General features: G+C 46.7%; 1 non-coding gene across 1 annotated transcript; it reads right to left on the bottom strand.

The window, feature by feature from the left end:
• Positions 1-11,127: 11,127 nt before the first annotated feature.
• On the bottom strand, positions 11,128-11,290 carry LOC132206290 (U1 spliceosomal RNA). The gene has a single exon (XR_009442965.1). It is a non-coding gene; the product is annotated as a U1 spliceosomal RNA (small nuclear RNA).
• Positions 11,291-11,918: the final 628 nt, after the last annotated feature.

Below are 11,918 nucleotides of genomic sequence, written 5' to 3'. Positions count from 1 at the left end.
TCCACTGCACCACCAATTTTGGTGTCATTCGTAAACCGATCAACCATACTTCCTACTTTTACAGCCAAGCATCGATATAAATGACAAAAACCCACAACCTAAATAATAGTGGGTTAGAATCATCAGGTGGGATGGTCCACTCCTGTTACTATGTTATAAGGCGGCCACTGTCGCTGTGCAGATAGCTGGAGCGCATGTCCTCCCTCATGCTGTCAGAACTGAAGCTCCAGTCACATTCAGCTCCAAACAGATGGATCACTCTGCTGGAGTACACCCTGTACTGCAATTATGAGCCATTTGAAGTCACAGAACAAGAAAAACGTTGGTTTCAATACACTGCAAAAATCTGCTCCTGTTTTGAATACCTTCTCCCATCCCTAGCAACACAGGGACAGGAGTAGACCATTCGGCCCGCCATTTAATATGCTCATGGTTAATTGAACAGTTACCATTGAGCCACACTATCCCCACAATCCTTTTTGTCAACTGTATTCAAATCGAAACTCTAAAGACATCGAACGGCTGATCTTTTCCAATTCAAATACCACCATCTGTCACACTGGGACTCGAGCCAGCACCCGAGAACATTTCCTGGTCTGAGGATAGTACCAATATTCCTATTGCCTCCCCCATAGGCTGTGCTCTATAATCCATTAACTCCCTTCTCTGTCGCGATTGTCTGTTCAAAAAATGCGTGAAGACTGCGACAAACACACCGCTCTGCAGCAAGTTCCATACCTGCAGCACTACATCGAAAAAACCCACAGAAATTCTACACTCTTTCCCATACAACAATTGTAAATGTTTCATCTAAACTTAATCAAAAAGCAGAAATGGTTTCCTTAAACCCACTCTTTCAAATTCCTCCCTAAAGTTAAAGTTCCCCATTTGTTGTCTTTAAATACTCTAAAGCATAAAATTCCAAACTTGGCATCATTTCCTGGCTGGAGCAGCTCCACAATCTTATTCAATGATATGGAGACACGGGTGGTATGCTGGGCTCAGTGGTTCGCACTGCCATCTCACAGTGCAAGGGATCCAGGTTCAGTTCCACCTTAGGATATTTGTAAGGTGCATTCGGTAGTGAAATTGGTGTCCAATCTCGAATTTCCTGCCTTTCCAGCTGAGGGTAAACCTCATGGATTTGCACTGAAGTAAACTGATGCACAGAGTTGAAAATGACATCCAGATCAGCGATTTGAGAAAGATTTTGACAGACACAGTGAAGTGCAGAGTCACAAGGAAAATGTAAACATGTTAGATTGAGGCTGCTTCTGCAGCAGATCCGTCCTTTGCTTTGCATATATCAGGGGAGATCACAAACACAGTCCCCAACTTCCACAAAATTTTGCTGACAGTATCCCACATTTGAGGACATCACAGGCATTAACACACCCAAAGAGCAATGTGCTGGCCTCATCACGGAAGATACACCTTATTAATAATACTATGTCCCTTGGCAGTTAAATATGATTTCAACTCTCACTTGCTCACATCCCACAACACCCGGTACCTCTCACACTCACATTCACTCCGTTTTCTACATTGGCACCCACTGAGCCTTCCCTGACAGCGGGAAGCATAATTTCTGACATGGATCACAGCACATCTCCAAGACTCCAGTTTTACTGGAATAATGCACAATTTAGTGGGATAATCTGGGGAGTGGGGATCAATATCTGCATATATGCCTTAAAAGGAAACACTTCACCCCCCAGCTGCCATCACGCTGCCTCCTGATTCGTGCTGAGAATTCCCCAGCTACACTGCAAGTTCGAACTTGACTGTTTTCAAAACATTTTTCAGAATTTGATGTGAACGCGAATAAAAGCAACTTCCAACCTTGCGTCGTGAAACTTGAAACCTTTTTTTGTGAACAAGCCTGACCCTTTGTTTAACTGTGGATCTGCAAATCTCTCTGATACATGATTTCTGCTGAAGTCATGTTCAAGATTAAGGGGTGCCAAGGAGAAGTAAATATTTCTCAACAACAGTTGGATGAGACATTTAACTGAAATAACCACCTCCTCTGGTTGCACGCTCCAGGCACTGACCAAGCTCTGTATCCAAAAAAAAGGGCCTGTGATTAAGATTTAAATGACGTTTGGGTGTGGGTCTGACTCACTTGTTTACAGTAACATTGAGATATGGTTCTTCATGAGCCCTAGTTTATTATCGCTGATGGATACATACGAGCACAACTCCATAATATTCATCTTACCCTTTAATTCCCAAGCAACATTACAGTTCACAAATGCCCTCACACTGGTTTACAATCTGCTTTTTGTAGTTACATTTTGAAAATATACTTTAGTAATGAAAAAAGTTTTGTGTATACACGTCGTCACAAATGCAGTTTGATTCTACGCAGTAGCATACCTAGTAAACAAGTCCTTAAGAAGAGTAATATCGAAGACATTGACTGTACGGTTCCTCTGGATGCTGCCCGGCCTGCTGTGTTCTTCCAGCATCTCGTTTGTCCAAGTTAGATTCCAGTTTTTTTTTGTCCCAAATAAACAAAGCATTTATGTTTGACTCTATCCTAACAAGCCAAAGGTATCTCTTACACTACAAAACTCTACTTATGTGCATTGGGGCTCGACAATTGATAAAGAACTTTATGTTACCGCGATTGAAGCTGGTCAAACTGGAGTTGAGGCTGTTCTTCTTCTGCTCCTGACGATCCTGTTTCTTGGTCCTGATGTTCAACTTGGAGAGTGTGACACTCCAAGGCTCAGAACGTCTGGCACCATCTGTGGAGACAAATCAGAATGAACTCTTCGGGTTCAGTGACCCTTCCTCACAACTGTTGGTAGCTTTCCTCCTAATTCCTGTTTGAGCTCTTCCCTAATGCTTTTGTATTTTTCAAGGGTTCTCTCTATCTTGAGTTTCCTAAACCTTATGTCTGATTTTCTCACCGTACCGGGGAGGCCGGAATTGAATGCAAAAGTGGCCTAACTGATGTTGTGTACAGCCACAACATGACATCCCAACTCCTATATTCAAGTGAGCTCTTAATCTGTGACAGCACATTTTGCTCTCTGTAATAACATGGGAATCGTACTGGAAAGGAGCATTGTTTCTTGTTGAACACTAAAATAGAGCCATTATTTGTTGCATTTATGGGTCAGTCCCAGTCTGGGATGGACAGTTCTGTGGATCCGTCCCCAAGTTTGCTTTATAAAGGGCTCAGGTGATGAGTTCCAACTGTACAGGCCATTGCCTGTCACTGTCACAAATGTGGGACCTGGACCGATGGCTGTTCCCTTGCTGTAGCAGTCAGAGAACGCAGTTTAATCGAACGGAGATGAGCATTTTTGTACTTTGAATCTGTACGCAGGCTCATGCATATACACTGAGAGGCCAGATGGTAGAGAATTCATGGTGCCTTTTTGAACACTGATATCTCCCCAGGTCTGTCGCTTAAAACAGATCTCTGCTCGCAACTCAATTACGGTAAAATTTTGCTTGGCATTCAGTGTTACAAGTTGTCACCAGAGCATGGCAACAGTGTGCGTATAACACATAAAAATTCACTTATCACTATATCATTATCTACATGTAACAATAAATGGAAATCTAATCCAGTCTGATTGTGAGGGGTGTGGCCGTAGGGGACTCTTATGCATCTGGCCCTTGCTTATGAATCTTCCTGGTGGCCAGCCAAGATGCCAGCGATAAGCGGGCTTACAATTGTATGAGGCTATCCCAAGCAAAAGTAGAGATTGCTGGAAACTTTCAGCAGGTCTGGCAGCATCTGTAGAGAGAAATCAGGATTCATATGTTGTTTGAGTGAACCTTCCTTAGAAACGTTTTTCCCATTTGCTACAAATGCAGAACCCGGAGATGTTGTTTCACGTCCTGCAGCCTATACCGGCTGTTCATAAAACTTCACGGTCTGTGCCAACTCCCCTTTTCTCCACGCTTGTGCTGTTTCTATTATATTACTGTCTCTACCGTCCACCTGGTACAACTGCCTGCCTGTGTCTCCAACCTGCCGGCACAAAAATTCATGCCTGAGGCGCATTTATCTATTTTCCGAACGTTAGAAATCAGGGGAGAGCGCGAACGCAGTCCCCCACTACCACAAATTTTGCAACTGAGTATCCCGCATTTGGGGACATGGCAGGAGTCGGCATACGCCTCGACAAATACCACTGCTTCCCCCTCCAGCCCTGCCTGACTCAGATCTAACGGGAAAACTGTCTGATTCCCACCCATTGATTGAGACTGCGCTAACGATGTTGGTGTAGAGCAGTCGGATCCAATTGCGGATACCCTCCCCAAACCCCTGATGGGGAGGAAGATGTTAATAGAGTTGATGAACTGTTCAAGCTCCTCGCGGGAGCACGAGGCAGCGCCGATACAGTCACTGATGGAGCAGAGGAAGATGTGCAGGATGGTGTCAGTGTAGCAATGGAAGAGGGACCGTTCCACGTATCCTATGGATCCATGTATCCTACCTGCGCTCACCTATCCCATCCCACCTACCCTTTCCAGACCCACCCCTCTTCTCTCTATTTATTTCAGAGCTCCCTTCCCCCTTCACCATTTCTGAAGAATGGTCGTGATCCGAACTCAATCCCTCTACCAATAAATCCTAACACACCGTAAGCCTTCTTAACAACACTAACTACTGGGTGGCAACTTTCAGGGGTCTATGTACATGGACACCAAGATCCCTCTGCACATCCACACTACCAAGAATCTTCCCATTGACCCGGTATTCTGCCTTCCTATTCCTCCCAAAGTTAATCACCTCACATTTATCCATATTAAACTCCATTTGCCACCTTCCGGCCCAATTCTGCAGTTTATCCAAGTCTCCCTGCAACATTCTTCCACACTGTCCACCACTCCACCGATGTTAGTGTCATCTGCAAACTTACTAACCCATCCACCTGTGCCTGCGTCCAAGTCATTTATAAAAATGACAAACAGCAATGGTCCCAAAACAGATCCTTGAGGCACACACTAGTGACCTGACTCCAGGCTGAATATTTTCCATCAACCGCCACTCGTTGCCTTCGTACAGAAAGCCAGTTTCTAATCCAAGCTGCTAAATCTCCCTCAATCCTGTGCCTCTGTATTTTCTCCAATAGTCTACCATATGGAACCTTATCAAAGGCTTTACTGAAGTCCATGTACGCCACGTTAACTGCCCTTCCCTCATCCACATGCTTGGTCACCTTCTCAAAAAACCCAATGAGGTTTGTGAGACACGACCTGCCCTTGACAAATCCATGCTGACTATCTCCAATCAAATTGTTGCTTGCTAGATGATTATAAATCCTATCTCTTATAATCCTTTCCAAAACTTGGCCGACAACAGACGTAAGGCTCACTGGTCTATAATTACCTGGGTCATCTCTACTGCCCTTCTTGAACAAGGGCACAACATTTGCAATCCTCCAGTCCTCTGGGACTAAACCTGTAGACAATGATGACTCAAAGATCAAGGCCAAAGGCTCCGCCACCTCCTCCCTAGCCTCCCAGACAATCCTCGGAAAAATCCCGTCCAGCCCAGGGGATTTATCTACCTTCACACCTTCTCAAATTGATAACACCTCCTCCTTACTAACCTTAACCCTTTCAATTCTAGTAGCCCATAATGCAGTCATCTCCTCTACAATATCCTCCTGTTCCTTAGTGAAAACAGATGAGAAATATTCGTTTAGCACCTCTCCGATCTCCACAGGGTCCACACACAACTTCCCACTTCTGTCTTTGACTGGCCCTATTCCTACCCTAGACATCCTCTTATTCCTCACACACCTACAGAAAGCTTTAGGGTTCTCCTTTATTCTACCTGCTAATGTCTGCTCATGCCCCCTCCTTGCTCTTCTTAACTCTCTCTTAAAATCCTTCCTAGCTAATCTGTAACTCGCCATCGCCTCATCTGAACCATCTCGTCTCATTGTCACATAAGCCTCCCTCTTCCGCTTAACAAGAGATACAATTTCTTTAGTAAGCCATGGTTCGCTTACCTTATCGCTTCCTCCCTACCTGACAGGGACATACCTATCAAGGACACGCAATATCTGTTCCTTAAACCAGCTCCACATTTCGATTCTCCCCATACCCTGCATTTTGCTAACCCATTCTATGCCTCCTAAGTCTTTATAATTGCATTATAATTGCCCTTCCCCATCTATAACTCTTGCCCTGTGGCATGTTCCTATCCCTTTTCATTGCTAAAGTAAACAACTGAATTATGGTCACTCTCTCCAAAGTGCTCACCTACCACTAAATCAAACACCTGGCCTGGTTCATCGCCAAGTACCAGATCCAGTGTGGCCTCCCCTCTTGTAGGCCCTTCGACATACTCTGCCAGGAAACCGTCCCTCACACATTGGACAAAAACTGATACATCCGACGTACTAGAGTTACAGCATTTCCAGTCAATGTTAGGTAAGTTAAAGTCTCCCATAATGACCACCCTGTTCCTTTCACTCCTGCCCTCAATAGTTTTACCGATCCTCTCCTCCACATCCCTGGAACTTTGCGTGGGCCTATAAAAAACTCCCAGCAGTGTTACCACTCCTCTCCTGTTTCTGACCGCAGCCCATACCACCTCAGTAGACAAGTCCTCATCAAACGTTCTTTCAGCCACCGTTATACTGTCCTTGACTAACAAAGACACATCTCCCCCTCTTTGACCACCTTCCCTGACCTTCATGTAAGATCTAAACCCTGGAACCTGCAACATCCATTCCTGACCCTGCTCTATCCATGTCTCTGAAGTGGCCACAACATCGAAGTCCCACGTACCTATCCAAGCTGCAAGCGCACCTACCTTATTCCGGATACTCCTGACGTTAAAGTGGACACACTGCAACCCAGCTTGCTGTCTGCCAGCACACTTCTGTGACAGTGAGGTCCTGCCCATGTCCACCCTATGCTCGTCCTCCTGTGTATTAGAACTACACCTCAGTTTCCCATTCCCCTTCAGAGCTAGCACCAGCAAATTTGCCACCCAGGATATTAGTGTCCCTCTGGTTCAAGTGGAGACCATCCTGTTTGTAGAGGTCCCACCTTCCCCAGAATGAGCCCCAGTTGTCCAAGTACCTGAAGCTCTCCCACCTGCACCATCCCTGCAGCCACGTGTTCAGCTGGAATCTCTCCCTGTTTTTTGCCTCTCTATCATGTCACACCGGTAACAAACCAGAGATAACCACTGTTTGTTCTAGCTCACAGATTCCACCCTTGCTCCCTGAAATTCTGCCTGATATCCCTAACCCTCTTTCTAACTATGTCGTTGGTGCCTATCTGGACTTGCGGCTGGTCACCATCTCCCTTCAGGACCCCAAAGGCACGATCCGAGACATCACGGACCCTGGCACCTGGGAGGCAACACACCAACCATCAGTCTCTTCCGTTCCCGGCAAACCTTCTATCAGTCCCTCTAACTATTGAGTCCCCAATGACTAACACTCTCTTCCTATTCCCCCTTCCCTTCTGTGCAAGAGGGACAGACTCTGTGCCAGAGACCTGCACCCTAGTGCACGCTCCTGGTAAGTCGTCCCCCCCAACAGTATCCAAAACGGAATTCTTGTTTTTCAGGGGAATGACCACAGGGGATCCCTGCACTGACTGCTTTTTCCCCTTTCTAACAGTTACTCAGCTTTCTTCACGCTTAGGAGTAACTACTCCCCTGTAACTCTTGTCTATCACTCACTCTGCCTCCCAAATGATCCGAAGTTCATCCAGCTCCCGATCCAGTTCCCTGACGCGGTCTTGGAGGAGCAAGAGTTGGGTGCACTTCCTGCAGATGTATTTGGATGGGACACTAATGGCATCCCTCACCTCATACATCATGCAGGAGGAACACTCCACTACCTGCACTGCCATCCCTGCTAATCTCCTAATGAGAGTAACAAAAAGAGAAGCTTACCTGATTTGTCCCTGGTGTATAAAGTTAGAGGAGATGGATGGGTGGGAGGCCCTGCAAGGGTAGGGTCTCGGGTTTAAGACAACGATCACTTATATAGCTGAGGGATGACAAAAAGCCCTCCCTTCCCAGTAACCTCTGCACCGAGGTGCTGCTGCTGCAAACAGAAACGGAAGGCTCCGACGTTCGAGGTAAGCTTTTTAAAGTTTTAAAAATCACGGACTCACCGGCTTCCCGACAGGCCCCTGGTCCAAGCTCCCGCTCGCACTGCTGCTGCAACCAGAAATCCAAAACATTGACTGCTCCTTTCCTGCAGATGTTGCCTGGCTTGCTGTGTTCTACCAGTGTCTTGTTTGTCCAAGTTGGATTCCAGCATCTGCAGTTACTTTTGTCTCAAATAAACAAAAACAACATTTGAATTTGACTCTGTCCCAACAAAGCCAGGGTATCTCTAACACATACAAGACTATATTTACATGCATTGGGGCAATAGGAGGGCCCTATAACTGTTAGAGAAGTTTAAATTACCGTGATTAAAGATGGTCAAACTGAAGCCGAGGCTGTTCTTCCCGCTCCTGATAGTCATGTTTCTTGGTCCTGATGTTCTCCCTGGAGAGTGAGGCACTAGCCCCTCCATGCACAGATTTGAGAGGCTTTTTCTAAACTTGGCATCTCGGCCATTTCCAAGTACAGTGGCTTCGCAGCAGTTTAATGTAACATTCAGATTAGTTACTTGATGTGAATTCAGTTTCTGTCTCAGGAAGGGTGTTAGAAAAGACAGTACTGGGCATTGCAATTACCCCTATTGATTGAGCTGACCCTAGGAGCGCAGATATCTCAAAAGCAGTTCCACTGAAACTCATAAGGACTGTTCCACCTGAAAGCGTGCAGCATTGTCTCTTGAACACCTGTGCAACCGTCAATCAAGATGAATGACTCGCATACCTGTCTTACTTGATCCAAGTCAAAGCTGCTAAATTCTGGCTGAATATCTCAGTTCCGCTGTGACATTAACACGTATTCAATGGAATCAATCAAGAGAACCATTTGTGCATCTGACTGAACGGCCTGATCCAATTCGCAGCACACAGGCCAATCTTCCCAGCATGATAACAAAGTGTCTTGCTGGATGAACACAGCAGGCCAAGCAGCATCTCAGGAGCACAAAAGCTGACGTTTCGGGCCCAGACCCTTAGCTCTCCAGCATCTGCAGTTCCCATCATTTCTTCCCAGCATGATGTGCAATTGGCCAAAGTTGCTTTCAATGTCCCAAAAAAACTGTTAATTTATTTCAAAGGGACATTCCTGTGTGTACAAAAGAGGATGCAAAGCTGTCGTACACAGCTCCAGGACTTCCCTCACCTGCCTCTCTCAGCGTACCGGAACAGACCCCAACAAGGGCCTGGGACATGTCAAACTCAAGACTTTTTGAAACACAGTACCGGCTCCTTTTTTATATTGAAGTGCCCTAGAATATCAACATACCTTTCCCAAAATTCACCATCCACCATATCCTGGGCGATCGTACAAACTGGCGATGCCGGGGTCGGTGACAACACAGTGTGGAGCTGGAGGAACACAGCAGGCCAGGCAGCGTCAGAGGAGCAGGAAAGTTTACGTTTTGGGTTGGGACACTTCTTCAGAAATTGGGAGGGGGAGGGTGCACTGAAATAACTAGAGAGAGGATGGGTGGGTCTGGGGATGGTGGGTCGGTGATAGCTGAGTGCAGGTAGGGAGTGGGGGGGGGGGATTGGTCAGTGAGGTGGGAGGGGTGGATAGGTGGGAGAGAAGACGGACTGGTCAAGGAGGCAGGGATGAGAGGGAGGGTTGGTCATGGGAGCGTGGTGCGGACGAGAGAGTAGCATTGAGACCGGTCCCTACAGAAAGCAGATAGGGGTGGGGAGGTAAATATATCCTTGGCAGTGGGGTCAGACTGCTGGTGGTGGAAGTGGCAGAGATTGACATGTTGAATCTGGAGATTAATGGGGTGATACGTGACGACAAGGGGAATTCCGACTTTGTCGTTCTGGCAGGGAGGGGGGTGTGAAGGCTGACTTGCAGAAAACGCTTGAGACGCAGTGGAGGGTGTTTTTGACCACGGGAGTGGTGGGGGAGTTGTGGTCCTTTAAATCTGGAATGTTTGGGAGTGGAATGCCCCATCTTAGGAGCAGATGCGGTGGAGGCAAAGGAATTGGGAGTAGGGGATTGCATTCTCGCTGGAAGGTGAGTGAGAGGAGGCATTGTCTGGGTAGCTATGGGAGTCGGTGGGCTTGAAATAGATATCAGAATCAAGGTGGTCACCAGAGATGGAGACGGAGAGGTCCAGGAAGGAGAGAGAGGTATCAGAGATGGTCCAGGTGAACCGGAGGTTGGGGTAGAAAGTGTTAATGAAGTTGATGAACTGTTCAAGATCCTCGCGGGAACATGAGGCAGCGCAGATCAAGTCACCGATGGAGTGGAGGAAGATGTGCAGGATGGTGTCAGTGTAGCAGCGGAAGTGGGACTGTTCCACGTATCCAATGGATCCGTGTATCCTACCTGCGCTCACCTATGCCATCCCACCTACACTTTCCAGACCGACCCCTCGTCTCTCTATTTCAGAACTCCGTTCCCCCTCCACCATTTCTAAAGAACGGTCCCGAACTGAAACGTCAGGTTTCTCGTGATGCTGCCGAGCCTGTTGTGTTCGTTCAGCTCCACACTGTGTTACGAATCATATTGTTCTGTTTTGTGAATATTGATACAAAGTATTAGCTGAAGACCTCGCTCAATTACTCCAGCACGAGGCATAAATTTACATTTAGTAGATTCTGCTGTCATATTGACTTCAGTACAGGTAAAGTTAAAACACCCATCACCATCTAAGGTAGAGAGATATCAATGTACAAATATACTTTGGTACAGAAAGTATTCCAAGAAACAAAGTTATTAGAAAAAGAAAGATAGAAAGAAGTTAATAGTTAACATTAAAGTCCGTGTTAATATATGATCTCCCGCTCTGTAGTCGAATTGGGTGAGAGCCCAACAGAAGCTTCGAAGAGACCGGCCGAAAAGACTGCCAGACAAAAGAGGAGAAACTGAAGTGAACCCCACTGCAGAAGAGCGAGAGACAGTGTTCAGACAACGCCGCAAGAGAAACGTCCGCTCAGCAAAGAAAATACCGCTGCCCAACCTACAGCACAAAGAGAGTCAATTCCCCGCTCGGAATAAAAACACATCTGCTTTTTATATCAAGTCAGGGGAGAGCGCGAACGCAGTCCCCCACTACCACAAATTTTGCAGTCGAGTATCCCGCATTTGGGGACATCGCAGGCGTCAGCACACCCGAAGTGCAATGGGCTAGCCTCGTCCTGGGAGAACCACCTTGTTGATCATGGTATCTCCCCGCCAGGTAAGTATGCTCGCAACCCTCACTCGCTCACATCCCACAACACCCGCTACCTCTCACACTCACATTCACTCCGTTTGCCAACATCGCAAAATCACCCACCGAACCTTCCCTACCAGAAGTGCAGCCCAATTCCACACGTGGATCACAGCACATCTCCAAAGCCCTTGTTTTCCTGGGATAATACTCAAGATCGCTGTAACGAGTACTATTTGCATATATCCCTTAAAAGGAAACGCTCCGCCCCCAGTTGCCTTCAGGCTGCATCTTGAATCGCGGAAAGAAATCCCCAGATAAACTGCAAGTTCGAACCCCGCTCTGTTTTGAAAACATTTTTCAGAATTTGTTGTGAACGCGAATAAAACAACTTCTAAACCTGCCTCGTGAACCCTGAAGCTTTTATTTGTGTCAGAGATAATAGGACCTGCCGATGCTGGAGAATCCGAGACAACAAAGTATAGGGTCCAGGCCTGAAACGTCAGCTTTCCTGCTCCTCTGATGCTGCTTGGCCTGCCTGCTGTGTTCGTCCAGCTCTGCAGTTTGTTTGCTTTCTTTTGTGAACGAGTCTAAACCTTTGTTTAACTTTAGCTTTGCAAATCTCTCTTCGGTCTGATACATGACTCCAGGAGAAATCGCATT

Source organism: Stegostoma tigrinum, chromosome 34, assembly GCF_030684315.1.
Source record: "Stegostoma tigrinum isolate sSteTig4 chromosome 34, sSteTig4.hap1, whole genome shotgun sequence".
Taxonomy (NCBI): domain Eukaryota; kingdom Metazoa; phylum Chordata; class Chondrichthyes; order Orectolobiformes; family Stegostomatidae; genus Stegostoma; species Stegostoma tigrinum.
The sequence above is the reverse complement of the archived record's forward strand: the minus strand, read 5'-3'. Positions and strand labels throughout refer to the sequence as shown.